Below are 14,224 nucleotides of genomic sequence, written 5' to 3'. Positions count from 1 at the left end.
ACTTGAACCAGTGCCATTCTCTCTATTCACGTGTTTTGGTTTTCCTCACCAGTTGCCACAAATCTGTTTATTGCATTGCTACCAAGCATGCACAGGAGAAGGCTTGTGCTGTTATCTCCCTTATCTGTTTAAAGAGCCATAAAATTAAGACAGCGGTTGCCAGCCTCATATCCAACCAGACATGATATACAAGTGATAATGAAATGAATGTGAAGTGAGAGAAAGGATGTGCATAGTTCAGCATCATTTTATAGTCTCTAAAGTGCAGCTGTAATGCAAGCACTTTGTCTTGCCCATGCGGACTCGAGTAAATTTAGAGTGATGTTTACTTTAGTGAAGAGGTCTGGTGTTAGTTCCTTCAAGGTTTAAGTGAAATATTAAAGCCTCATACTGCCAAGTCTGTTCAGCTAGCTCTAGTCACTGGAGCCAGGCTGGTACTCTCAACAGAGCCACAGAACCAGAGCGGTGATGTTCATGAGAGGTGTGAACAGGACCCTCTTGTGCCCGTATCCTCCCTCCCATAGCAGTGACAAGGAAAAATACCAGATTTCTATAAGACTCCAAAATTCCAAGTATCACCTGGGTGGCCCAAAGATGAAGGATGAGAGATCTCAGAGATTCACCTAAATCAACTAACAAGATCCAAGTCTTTGTACATTGTGATAAAAAGCAAAAAGTAACTGTTACATCATCACTGGCAAAAAAAAATAAAAAAATATATATATATATATATATAAATGGATAATATATATATATATATATATTAGTCTATGTCTGAAGTGGCCATTAAAATAGACAGAACACTTCTGCAATTGCATTATTGACTGCTGCTCTGAGTAGAAGGAAGGGTCGGAGCGAATGACCAAAGCAATGTGTCTGCCTATACTAACTGCTTCTCACTGGCTTTAGAAACCTCTGCCAATTCTTTCTAGGTGGCCTTGATACTACTGGTTTGGATTAAGCTATTTGTCACATACACACATTTTGTTCTTCAATAGTTTTGGACCCAGGCATGCAATTTTTTCTTCTATTTATCATGCTGAGATAGTGAAAAAAAAAATGTTTCACTGTTCACTAGTTTGTTTATTTATTTGTAATAGCAAATTAATATGATAATCGGGCTCTGCAGGTAATAGCATATTTCTGATGTCAAATCCTCTGTGTAGGTACCTCCCATTGGGAAGTATCTGTTTGGTCTGCACCTAGCAGCAGATACCTGGCATGGTAAGCTGAAGTGCTCAGCCTTCCTGTTTCCTGGAGGAAAAGTGGATAAACATGTGCTTTCTACTTCTGAAAATCTGGCCAAAATTTAACACTATATAACTAAATCTTTCAACAAAATGGCTGTGGTCTTGAAGCACAGCTATAACTGGAAATAAAGCTGGGTCTGGCTTTGGTCTCAGCGTTTCTCTTTTCATCATAGCTTGGCCCAGAGTTTTTCATGAGCCAAATTACTGTCCTGTGTTTAAAATCCTGTGTTGGAAATGAAGTCTGACTCTAGTCTTTGCTGTGAAATTTGGATCTGATTTTCTCTCTCTGTGCTGGACCCCATAAAACCCTAAGCAGCAGGGCCCGGTCCAGACGTCAGCCCAGTCCTGGCAGCCCCAGTCCATCCCCACACCTTAACCATTCTACCCGTGCTTTGCAGAGAATATTTGCCTGAGTTACAGATTTTTGATTAAAGATGGAGATAGATGGGTAGGCAGTCAGTGTGGGTAAACCACCGAAGCTGTAGGGATTTCACTGGAGCTTTACTGGAGGCATCCGGCACGGCGCTGCCAGCCCTGCACTCCCCTAGTTGTATTCAGCCTGATGAAACACTCCTGAGTCATTCCCGAGTTCGATCTCCGTTCTCATTTTAAGGGCCTGATTTTTAACTCAGCTTAACTAGACCTCCCTTTCCCACCTCATCTTAAATCGGCAAGATATTTAATATCTACTAATACCTCACTGTGGCTTCAAGCTAAATTCATTTATGACCAAATGACACAAATGACACCTGCCAAGTAGTTCTTCATGCAGCTGCTGTTTATGCACAATGCCTTTGGACAATAAGGGAAATTAATTTTTATTTATTTATTTATTTTTCCTAAGTTTTCTCTGTTAGCTATTGCACTTAATGCATATGGCTCCCTCACATCTGAGTAGCAGAAACTTACATCTGCCAATAATTTTGTAACATATTAGTAACAATGCTGTAATTGCATCTAATAAATATTCTCTCTGCCCTCACAAGGCTTTTGTGAAGCTGAATAGCTGTGTGCCACTTTGCAGACCTCATCTGAATGGTCCCCTATAGCCTGAATAATATCACTATTTTAAATAGCAGCGCTGTTAGTGAGAGCCCTCTCTGCTCGAGCTGTTCTTGACAGTAACCACAGGCTGCTCCTCGCAGCCTCGGGATCTGGAACTGCTGAGCTCCCAGTTAACGTAGCTATTCTCACTCACTAAACACCTTGTTCCTTATGATTTATTTATCCTTTTATTCTGAAGTCTATCCAGGAATGAGGTTTTGTTTCTTTTTTTTTTTTTTTTATACTTTAATTATTCATAATGATTCAGGGAGCTTGTTTATGCAAACATATTTCAGGCCACGGGCTCCCTGTGAACTCTTTGCCTTCGTAATTGCTTTGTGTATTTGCTGTTCATCGTGTGCTGCCTGCAGAACTCGCGGATCACCACGACTCTGTTGTGTGGCATTGCTTTGTTCTCCCACCGATGAGTCTCCAGCCCAGGAGATGTGTTTCTGGAAGGCATGAGAGGGCTTCTGACAAGAACATCTGGGCATCTTCCTATTTTCCAGGTCTGCAGCTCTCCTTCAATTGTTTCTGAAATCGCAGATTTATTCTTGTGTTTTTTTGGAGAATGGGCTGAGCAGGTGACATTGCTCACTCGGCTTTTTACTTCAGTCGCTGCTACTGGTTGTATTACATTGGGGGTCAATAGTGAGATAGGAGTAAAACAAGTGCCCTCCTGCAGACCTAAACCAGGCCAGTTAGTTAAATAAGAGGGGAATCAAAGGGACAGACAGGATAAATGGCTTTCCCATTGGCACCCAGCACTGCTGCAAAGTAGGGCCAGACTCACAGCTTCAGCATCTCAGCCTGTGTCTGGTGTGTTGGATGCTGCCTGCTGATCCCACTAAACTTTTCGTTCTCTCTTTATACCCACTTCTGTCTCTTGTTGCTCTTGGCAGCAGTTACCATGCCATGAAAAGACATTCCTGTGGGAGTAGGGCAGAGGGGGTGGTGCCTTTGCTTTTCTCTTGGTGAAAAGGTCGAAGCATCCTGGCATGCTGTAAGGTCTGTGAAGAGTGGTGACCACTGTAACACAAGCATCACAAGCAGGGCAGGAAATACATGGAAGACGTAAAATAATCCCTCTATTCTACTGAAGGTCTAGCAAATCAATGCCTGGCATTACTTTGCTGGCAATGCCTGTGTCCAGGCTTGGGTGCCAACTTTCAGAAATATGTGAGCCTAGTGGAGCGATCCCAAAAGTGAGTGCTGAGAATGACCAGGGGCCTTGGGGCCTTGACACCATGGCTTCAGTGGAAAGACTGAAAGGACTGGGTTTGTTTACTCTGAAGAGATCACTAAGGGGACGCCTGATGACCGTGTAAAATGTTCCTGCAAAGAGGAGCAGAATAAACTGTTCTCTGCTGGATGTAGGACAAGAAGGAACAGAAAGATATTGCAGCAAGAGACACTTAACTTGCAGCAGGCACTGCTGGACTCCAGACTTTAATAAGACTTTAAAATAACTTTGAGCACTTAAGTAATGGCTCTAGGTTAGGAGCATTGTTGAACTTTAGGGTTTAGGCTTCTTCTATATGCAGTAAAGAGAGGCAGTAGTTCTGGACTAGTTTTGACTAGTGAGGGAGCTCAGTCTCCTGATTTAGCTGATTTATTTAAGTGCCCAAGTTAGATGGATGGATCTTTGCTCTATGACTCATCAAACCCAGTGGGTCCCTTGTCACAGTCTCCAGTTCCTGCCTTCGTCATTGATTTTCAGTTTCCTTGTTGTGTTCGGCAGTGAATCTCTGCTTTACAGAAGTTTGAACAACCTTAGCATAATACATATTTCCTGTTCTTCAGGAAGGTTAATGATTTGTTTACTGCATCAAAACGTTTGATGACTTGCCCCTTGAATATATAAGCATGATTCTGAAGGCTGCATCAGCTAAACCATTTCAGTTTTAAAATAATTGATAATGAATAATATGTTACCTGGTGGGTTGCTTTCTGGTGTGCTAAAAAGCTACATAAATGTAAAATAGTTTTAGTCTCAGTTTTTAATGTTTCTTTACAAATACAAATGAGTAAAAAAAAAAAAAAAATAGAAAAAATACCATGGCAACATCCTAATAGTCTGACTGTCCTACCAGATCAGAAGATGTAGCATTAAAAAAGATCTATCTATAGCCCCGTTACTGTGGATCAAGGCAGTATTGGGGAAATGTCTTATGCTAATTAACAACAAACAATATTTTGTAGCAGAGCAAAAATCCCCTTCCTGGAAGAAATGTATTGGCCTGAAACTCATGAAGTTGTATATATGGAAAAACTGAGGTGGTCTGATTTAAACGTGCTTTGATGTTTGCTTTGTTGTTGTTTTTGTTTTTAGTTTAGTTTTGCTTTGTTTCTGAGTCTTTGGGGTCACAACAAGAGGCCGGTGATATGGCACAACTACCCCCATCAGCACAACGGGTGTGCTTCCATGCTCCCTGCTAGGGATGGATGGTAGGTGAAGGCACAGCGTGCCCATGCTGTTAGCCTGTCTTCTCAGGGAAACAAGACCTACAAAGTCAACTCTCTGTGATGTGTACATATATGTCTTTCTGCCTGTTGGCCAACTTCAACCAAAATTGATGGAGGACAAGAGATTTCCAATAAAATAAGTTCCTGTATATGCTAATGGCAACAGGAGTTGGGTAGAGTGAAGAGAGCCTACTAGTGTCTTGCTTAGGGAAAGGCAGCTGCAGAGCTCCTACCTCAGCAGATATTAAAGAATCCACACAGCAGAGACCTATTGAAAAGAAGCTTCCTACAGTTTTAATTTTCACGGGAGTAGTTATTTAAAAGAGATTTAGTTGGAGTCACGACAGGCAGGGGCTCTGCTACCACCTACCCACCTACTCCTAATCTCCCCAGCCCCAAGCACTTTGAACCCTTTTACTTCCTATCAACAAAGGAAAAAAGACAAGTTAAAACATTTCCTGGGAATGACATTTCCCTGTCCTGTATTTGTTCCCCACACTTAATTTTTATTTCATACTCACTGCAATTATCTTTACTAATCAGTTTTTTATTCTTATTATTTATTTTTATTTTTACTTGTTTATTTTTAATTGCCGGCTCAGCCAGGTTTACTTGCTATCTTACAATCAAGTGTATTTTCCTTCCAGCTCTACAAACAGTGAAGCTCCTGGACTCGGTTATACCGCAGCTACTGCTGCTGCACTGCTGTAAAGGCATGAACTGTATCAGAGCACAGCCTGCTCCTGCAGCTGCTCTGGCTCCAGAGGGGTGTTTGTGTCAGTAAACTAATCACACATGACTTGGACAAGAGGCAGGCAGGGAGCAGATAAGGGGCTGTTTTTGCAGAGCCCGTTCTTTGTCCATGACTATGTTTTGGTGAATGAAATCATCGCAGTGCAGACAGCAATGTGGCTGCACAGGAAAGGAGCCTGGTTGCCCTGTACTTACAATCCCCACTTGGTTATGTGCTCCCAGCCTTGGCCAAATCACTTAACCCTTGTGTCACTTCTCTGAGCAGTAAAAATACATTTAAGAGCAGTGGCCTGCTGTCTGGAGATAGTGAGCTTCAAAAATACTATATGTACAAAACAGCCAGATGAGAAACATGCTTTAATTTCCATTAAAAAAAAAAAAAAAAAAAAAAAAGAAAAAAGAGGAGGAAAGACCTTCCCAGAGATTTCCTTATATGTGAGATAAAGTAGGGAGAAATAATACTATTTTTGGGGGGAATATTTTTCCCTCCAGTATGAGTGGTAAGCTAGTAACTGGGACATTGTAAGTTCAGGCTTGGTTGTGTTGGTGTCTTTTTTTTTTTTTTTCAATTTAAATTTAAATTTTATTTTTCTTTTCTGTTAGTACAAGAAACTGGTACAAGGAGCTAGGTATTGCAGTGTACTTTCATTACAAAGAATATGCATCATCAGGTGTTTCATAATGGCAGCTGGGAAACAAAAAGAAACTTCAAATAAAGGAGTCAAAATAACTGGAGGGCTTCCTTCTGTGGGCAAACTGGGAGGGAAGACCCCAATGGTCATTTGCGTTGTCCATGGGGAAGTGAGGCATGTCTTCAGTGTGAAAATTCTGGTTTCACCAGAGGTGAAAGCCAGCCTTGCACTGAGATTAGAAGAGCCAGGACAGTGCCTAGAAGCCCAAATGAGCCATTGCAGCCACCACAGCAAGTGAGCTATGACAGTCCCTGCTGGGCTTCAAAGTCTCTTCAAAACATGACCTAGCTTTGAAAATCTAACTGACTACATGTATTGGTAATTACACGGGAATATAGGAAGGAAAGGTGTTCAGACAAGATGTAAGGAGAAAGAAAATGAACACTATGTGAGAGGTATCAGCCCTGTTTTAGTGATGAAGACGACTGCAGTGAGCATGGATGGAGAAGAACTTCTCTGAAATGGAGTGAGGTTGGCAACATAATGGGAGATACCCTGAAGAACGGCTTTGAGTAAGACACCTGAACATATCTAGGCCAGCTGAAGGAGGAATATCAAACAAAAATCCTGATAGTGCGATCTGGTAGGCTGCAGAGTGGTCTCAGAGAAGCAGTGTAGGTCCCCATCATTACAAAGCAGAACAGAAGAACTCAAACAGAAAGGAATGGACTATTCCTACTTTGTGAAATTCAACATAGCAAGGGCCATCTGCCTTAAGAGAGACAGAGACAACACTGAAGTTACAGGAGACTAGCTAATATATTTTATTTTTTTTATTGTAAAAGCAGAAGGCTTGACCCATTCGGTTTATTAAATATGGCAGCTTGCCTCATTATTTTTTTATCATTTGATATGTGTTCCTTCTACAGCTCAAAAATACGAGCTTCATCAAGCAATGCTGGAAGTAGTTTTAAAAGCTTGCTCAAGAACCACATCCAGAAACTCAAGACAGCTGTCTGGATCTGAGCCAGTGGATTTTGACTTGAAAACAAAGAAAACCCTCCTATGACCTGAGAGGTCTATTACTATCAGTTTGCCTTTGTTCAAAAAAAAAAAAAAAATTATCTGCTTCCTTAGGATCAAAGGTAAATAGTTCATGGACACAAGAGAAAAGTAAAAAGGAATCATCTAGCCAGAGAACTGTACATTTGGAGGCAGCTTGTTTTGCAGTCATGGCATAACCACTGCTCCAATTAACCAGGAGAATAGGTAAAATAAGGAATAAGTTGAGTTTTTCATAGTACTGGTTTCTAGCAGTAGTTGGCATCCATGGCTATCATGTTGTGGCTGTTGGACTTCTGCCACTTCTTTTCCATTCAGTTTCAACTTACCCAACCTAAAACAAGGAAGAACAACAGTCTGCAAAGAAAACCTGGATAAGTATGTGATCATGTGGTGGGCTTGTGAGAGATGTAGAGAGCACTTTGCAGGGCCTCACATGTAGTATGTGTATTTCTTAGCACTTTTGTTGAGTTCTCCTCTTCTACTTCTTCTCCACCTCTTTTCCAATCTCAAGGTATAAGACTGTACTATGCGTTTGACCCAGGGGTACTTATTGCACTTTTCCTGGTTGGGTGGATGAAGCGTGGCATTGTAGCCTTGCAGAAGAGTTAGTTGAGGTCTGGCTGGATCGGCTTCTGTGTACAAGATGAATGAATGAAGACAAAGGGCAAGATGTGACTGAAGGTCCTCAGCTTTCAAGTCTGGTCTTCCCAATTTGTCTCTGTTTATCTGTACCCTGCTGAAGTAGGGCAGAGATTTGGGTTGTTCACCAGGCAGACATCACTGACCTGCACAACTGATCTTCCCTTGTGCATCTGGAGAGTCTTGCACATCAAGGAGTCTCTTACCAATTGGAAGACACGTAATTGTTGGATATTGAAGCCTAGCTAAGTGATACTTTTCACCCAAGTAATCATTTTTATCCAGGAACCTCTTCTGATGTTGTTTTCCTGAAAGTTCAATAATCCAATCCATGGCGGGGGATATGCGTGGTGACACAATAACCTTTATATTTTATTCTACAGGGTGTAGTTTAGGTTTAGTCTGTAGGTTAGGTTTTGATTTTCTGTAGAGACTGTTACTTAGTTAGGAGGACTTTGGGTTAGTCTATGAGGACCAAGCTGGGCCATGGAAACTGCCCACACAGAGCCTTTTCTGTGCCTTGGTGCTATCTCATGTCCATGAGAGCGCTAGTGTCCATCAATACAGATAGGAATGCTTGTATCCTTTCATCAATAACAGATAATATGTCTCTGCTGTAATTAGATTTTGAACACCACACTGCTTTGCTCTCCAACACAATGAAATCTATCAAGTGTTTATTGCTGTCCTGGTTAGCATTCTCTCAAAGCATTAGCCATGAAGAGAAACCCCCATTTTTTATCACACTCATTGTCATGACAACAGATCTGTGTTCTGCTGCTTGCCATTTTAAAGCCTCTAAAGCTGAGGAAACAACACTGCTGTACTTCAACTCCATGAGCAACAGTACTTCAGACTCCTCTCCTGACCTGAGTTCTTCCGTGAGCTCATGCCAGCTTCAGTTTACTTCCCCTTCTCTGGGGAAAACAGGAGGAAGGGGCCAAACAATTGTTTGGATGGGATGGTGTCAGGATGCCAAAATGGGAGGGAAGAGAAAAAAAACAAGTAGTATTAAACTGATTGAGACAAACCTCCAATGCCATTGCACTGACATACAGGACTAATCCATCCATCCTCTTCTCACTTCGGATGCATAAACTTGACAATAGGTTTAGGTGATCCATTGTCTCTCAGCTCACTGCAAGGTGCTGCAGTTTGAATGACTTTTCTCTTTCTTAACCTTCGTTTTTCCATTTGTAACTGATGAGGCATTTTTAGCCTACCTTAATATGCTATTTGAGCCAAAGGTTACGTTCCAATGGACAGGGGTGTATTCTGATAATGGGATCATGGCTAGCGCTATATTTTCTGGCTGCTTTCCTAATAACCACTAAAGGCCTCATCTAAATGATAGGAAACAAACAAACAAACAAAAAGCAGCCTGGGTAAAGTGAAGATTTATTCAAATATGTAACTGGAAGTTGAGTTGTCTCTGGGAAAAGAATCTAAACTATCCCTAAACTTCCTTGCAAAATGACCATGATAGTAGGACTGTTTTCTGCATTACCAGCACTTAACATAAAGATTTGTGTTATTATATGGCCATTCAAAGCAAATGAAAGGCACCACATAGTAAGATCTGCTCTTCAGGGTGACAGGCTGAAGACAAATGGGCCAGGTCTCCTAGTAAGGTTCTTGCCTTCCCTATTTTCTGTCACCCTCTACAAATGACGGCAGGATCAGGCCCAATGCAATTGTCTGGGTTGAGTTTCCCCAGCATGCTCCAAGCTCTGGCCTTGCTGGTGTGCAACTGTGCTTGTTGTTGTGCCCCAGGGCCTCAGGCATCGTCCTCACGGCTCTGTCAGCTCTGTCCCTCAGCCTAGTCAGAAGGTTTGGGTGCCAAGACTTGCAGATCCTCCCTCTCGGCAACTGATGTGACTTCTGCGTGAAGAGAAAACAAAGTAGGTTAAGCTTGATTTTAATTAAACATTTCCTGCTTTCACAATGAAAGTGGAAAACACATATGGGTGTCTCCTCACTAAGTATGAAGGACAAAACAATGCTTTGTAGGAATGGCGCAGATGTTAAACCCTTTGGCACATCTTGTTCAGCTCCCTTTCCTTTGAAGTCAGGCTGGGGTGATTTACTTAAAGTGCTTCCCTCCTGTGCATGTCTCAGTTCTGTGGATGATGAGGAAAAATGAAGACATCCTTAGCAAGCATGAAAAAGCACTCTTTTAAACAAAGGATTATTCAGAGAAAAAGCCTGTTTTCCCCTGTTTGTAGCACTGTAAGGAATGAGAGAACATGAAATATCATTTTGGTTCAGTCCTGGAAAATGAGGTGATATTTGGAGTTTAGGATATCTGTAGGGATTGTTCCCTGTAACTCTTTGTATAATGCTTCTGCAAGGCTTCTACCTGGATCAAACCATTCATGGCTGCACTGCTGCTCTGCTGTGCTTCTGCAACTCTTCGGTGTCTGGAACCACCTCTGGAGGTGCCTTTCTGGAGAAAGCAGCTGATTTTGCAGGGGAGTAGTGCACAGGGGTGGTCCAACAACAGCCTCGACCTGATTAACTAGAAGGAGCACTGCTCTGACTCAATACGGCGCTCTCTAGGCCTGCATGTTTCATGGGTGTGATAAGGGACACTCGCATGTGTAAGAGATGTCTACATTTCCTAGAAGACATAGTTAGTGGTTGCATCTATTGTTTTGGCTTAAGCCCCATGACTGAACCCAAAGTCCCCGATGATGCGAACTGATCCCCGCTCTGGCACTAGCTTGGAGTTGGCCCCTTGAGCGGTGGGATTAACTGAGGATACTAAAGATCAGTCAGGGATGTTTTCCTTGGAGCGCTGCCTTCCTGTCCATGTTGTGCAGCCTTTTAGGCAATGAATTAAAATGAAGACACTTGGAGAAAGTGCATGGAAAGCACACTCTTCTGCACAACCCATGATCCTGCACAAGTTGTGTGCATGCAACTGGCTCTAACCCCAGCTAGTTCTGAGAACTCAAGCCCAAAATCAAGTCCAGCAATCAAAGTCCAGCAATCAAAGTCTGAATCTCCCATGTTGCACCTGCTGCTGCAGCTCAGGTGTTCCCAGTCCCATGCACAGCAGGGTTACTCCATGCCTCTGAACTTGAGCTCAGGCATCCCACCACGCTGCTTGCCTGTTTTGCAAAGGAATATCATCACGCCCAGCTTGCAATTCAGTCTACCCACCTTTCTGCAGCTATGTTTGATTGTTTCTACACTGCTCTGCTCCCTACAGAACTAGCTTTTCCTTTTTTTTTTTTTTTTTTTTTTTTTTTTCCAAATATTGCCAAAATACTTCTATACTTTGATTGCCAAGACGCTTGCAGCCCCTTTCACTTCAGTGGCCTCTGTAAATTTAGCAGGTGTGGTCTCTCTTGGTGGAGTCCCTCTGTCTAAAAAAGCTTTGAGGCTGGAAGTGAGCATTACCTCTAAATTGCCCAGCTCTCCTCAAACCCAAGGGGCATTGGTCGGGCTTTTTCTTTTAATAGCCTGCATTAACATGAAGGAATACAAACAATTGTGGCCTGACACAAAGCTATTGTCAGAGATGCTTGCACTTTCCTAATGGAATATAAATGTCCTCAGAAAACAAAGCTTCAGCTTTATTAGAGCAGACTAGTGAAGCTCAGTGGATGGACAGGCTAGCTAAAGGCTTTCAGGTGTGTGCCTTTTGTCTTTGTCTTGCACTTTTGTTCCAGTGTTCATATTATGATTTTGGCATAGATACAAGCTCCATTTGTACGTGATCAGGAAGTGATACTTGGTAACTCATTTTTGAACACTGCTGCAGGGGACTGAAGCGTAAATCTTACACACACAGACAGATGTTTCTGGAAAAGGTAAAAGGTGGATTATATCTAAATATAAAGGAAATAACTTCCAAGAAGAAACTCTATCCTTCCCAGTACTAATCTTGATTTTTTTTTTTTAATTTTTTTTTTTTTTTTAATTCAAACCCACTATTCAAACCCACTATTTTTTTGGACAAGGTTTTCTGTGATGCACGGCACTGCAGAGAGTTAGGCTCGGAGAGTTACTGTGACAGCACAAACCATAACACTATCCATCTAGGCCATCAATCACATTTCCCAAAACACCCAATAAAAGAAAGTGGTATTCTATCCACTTCCTGACTGCTTTTACTCAAAAAAAAAAAAGGCAGAAACTGGATGAGAATTTGCTTGAGGTCATGAAAACTGAGTCAATGCAATCGCAACTCCAAATTCCTTGCCATTAAGATAGATCTACCACAATTGCAGATGATGATGACATTAGGATGGCATTAACTTCTGTTAAAAGACACACTGCCCTTTCACTCGCCCTCCCTTAATTCTACTTTCCCTCTTAGTAAAGCAGATCCAAGAGTGGGGACAAAGACCTGAATTCTCCTATCAGGTTACCTTAATGCCCTGCGGGTCTCCTTGCCAAGTGGTAGGAGAACCTGACTTGGAATAAAAATGATCAGAGCTCTGTTGATTTCTGTAGAGTCAGGATAATTTGTGCCAGCAGAAGTTTTCTCAGGACTCTTAACAAGAAAGAAACTAGAGGATTACAGGGAAAATTGTACTGGTATTCATGGAAAAGGCTAATCTCGTGTGTGAATATGGTCATGCTCTGGCTAAAGTAATTGCTGGCACTGGAGAATAGCAGAAGTTAGAGCCTGTCACTGAGAACAATCTGTCCTGGCTCATCTTGCGCTGGTTATCATGAGAGCTGTGGATGGGGGCAGACTGTGCTGCCCCAATCCCATCTGGCAGGGCTGGCTGTTGGTGATGCTCTGGGGACAGGGCAGGGGGATCAGTGTGGTAAGCGCCTTTGCCTTTTTGGAGCTACTGGTCCGTGCTCCCTCGTGCAGCCTTCTGCAGGAGGCAGCAGCAAGCAGAGAAAGATGCACGGTGTCTGAAGCCTCTTATCCATGGCTTGTCAATGGCTTTAGTGAGGTCAAGCAGCTGAGAAAGTTTGGAGGTCTTGGGAGGACAAGATGGGAGAAGGGGAACTGTGTGATGTGAGACACAGAAAGGGGAAAGAAAAACATCTTCCTCTGTGTCACAGTCACCAGAAGCATTGCAGTATTTGTTAGAGCAGAGCCCAGCTGAAGTCAGAAAACCACTGCTAGAACACAAACACAGGCAAGGGTAGCTACAACTCCCAATTTAGCTGGCAAAACAAAGAGTAAATGCACTGAGATACCCCAAATCCCACCAGAAGTCAGAGAAAGAGCCAGGAAGAAACCTTTTTGAATGATTGATGGTTTTGTTTATTTAAAAAAATTATTACAAGCCCTCCAGCTCCCCACTCCGCAAGTTTCTGGAACTTGATGTAAAGAAAACATTTCTTTTCAGAGTCAAGCATTGTAGCATGTTCTAACATCTATTTTCTTGAATAAAGTGGAATGAAATTTCTAAATGAAGAGCCATTTCCAACTGGAAACCAAATGTTCTGGCTGGAGTTGCCAACATGAAAAATTTCAGCTTTCACCATCTATTGCGGTTTGTTATTCATGGACAGTTAAGCAAAACGGAGACAAATTCGCAAAACATTTACGTTGCTGGCAGGCCTCCTGACGCTCTGCGGAGTCCCACCATCAGGAGCTCCTTCTGCGTGCTGCCTGCCAGGGCGGTTTGCTTAATCCACCACTCCCCACTGGCACCTGCCTTGCCAGAGATGCTACCTGTAGCCTATACCACTCGACCCAGTAGTAGCAGAAGCCCAGAGCCCCTGAATACCACCCTTCTAGAGCTGGGGGCCCTAGACACCCAAAGGGGTGTTAGTTCGTGCTCACTAGCATTGGTTATGGGGTGAGCTGGGGCATACACCCACCCACCCTATCTACACTACAAACACTTGGTGCTTCTGTGCAGAAACCTGCACCAGCATCTCGGCCAGAGGCTGCTGCAGTAGCAGAGGCTGGTTTGTGGCCAGCTGGAACCTGCAACTGGAGAAACTCCTCAGTTTGCTTGACTGATAATCGCTCTGAGGCATCTGCAAGCTGGACTGCCTGCAGGCTGATTGCACTATGGCAGCAGGTATTCAGTAGCCAGTGAATCTCTCCTAGGAGTCTGAGAAGCCTCTGTCTTTCCTGGGAAAGGCAGGATTAAGCTCTCCTTGTCCTGTGTCTGTTTTCACAAGTTCATACTGACCTGATTTTTAAAACTGATTTCCTAGATTTGTTAGCTAGAGGACCTGATTAATTTTGTCACAGAAATATCACCACAGTGCTAACAGAAGCTTATTAAACTGGATATTTGAGTGGCAAAAAAAACATATTTAGCAGCTGTTTGCAGATGCCTGTGACTTGACAGATATTAAAATGCCATAAAACTGTCTCCTCGTTCAGACAAATCCTAAAGCTATTTATATCTATTAGCTATTTATCTATTATCTGTTTGCTCTCCG

Source organism: Aythya fuligula, chromosome 7 (genome assembly GCF_009819795.1).
Source record: "Aythya fuligula isolate bAytFul2 chromosome 7, bAytFul2.pri, whole genome shotgun sequence".
In the NCBI taxonomy this organism is placed as follows: Eukaryota; Metazoa; Chordata; class Aves; order Anseriformes; family Anatidae; genus Aythya; species Aythya fuligula.
Note: the sequence above shows the minus strand (reverse complement) of the source record.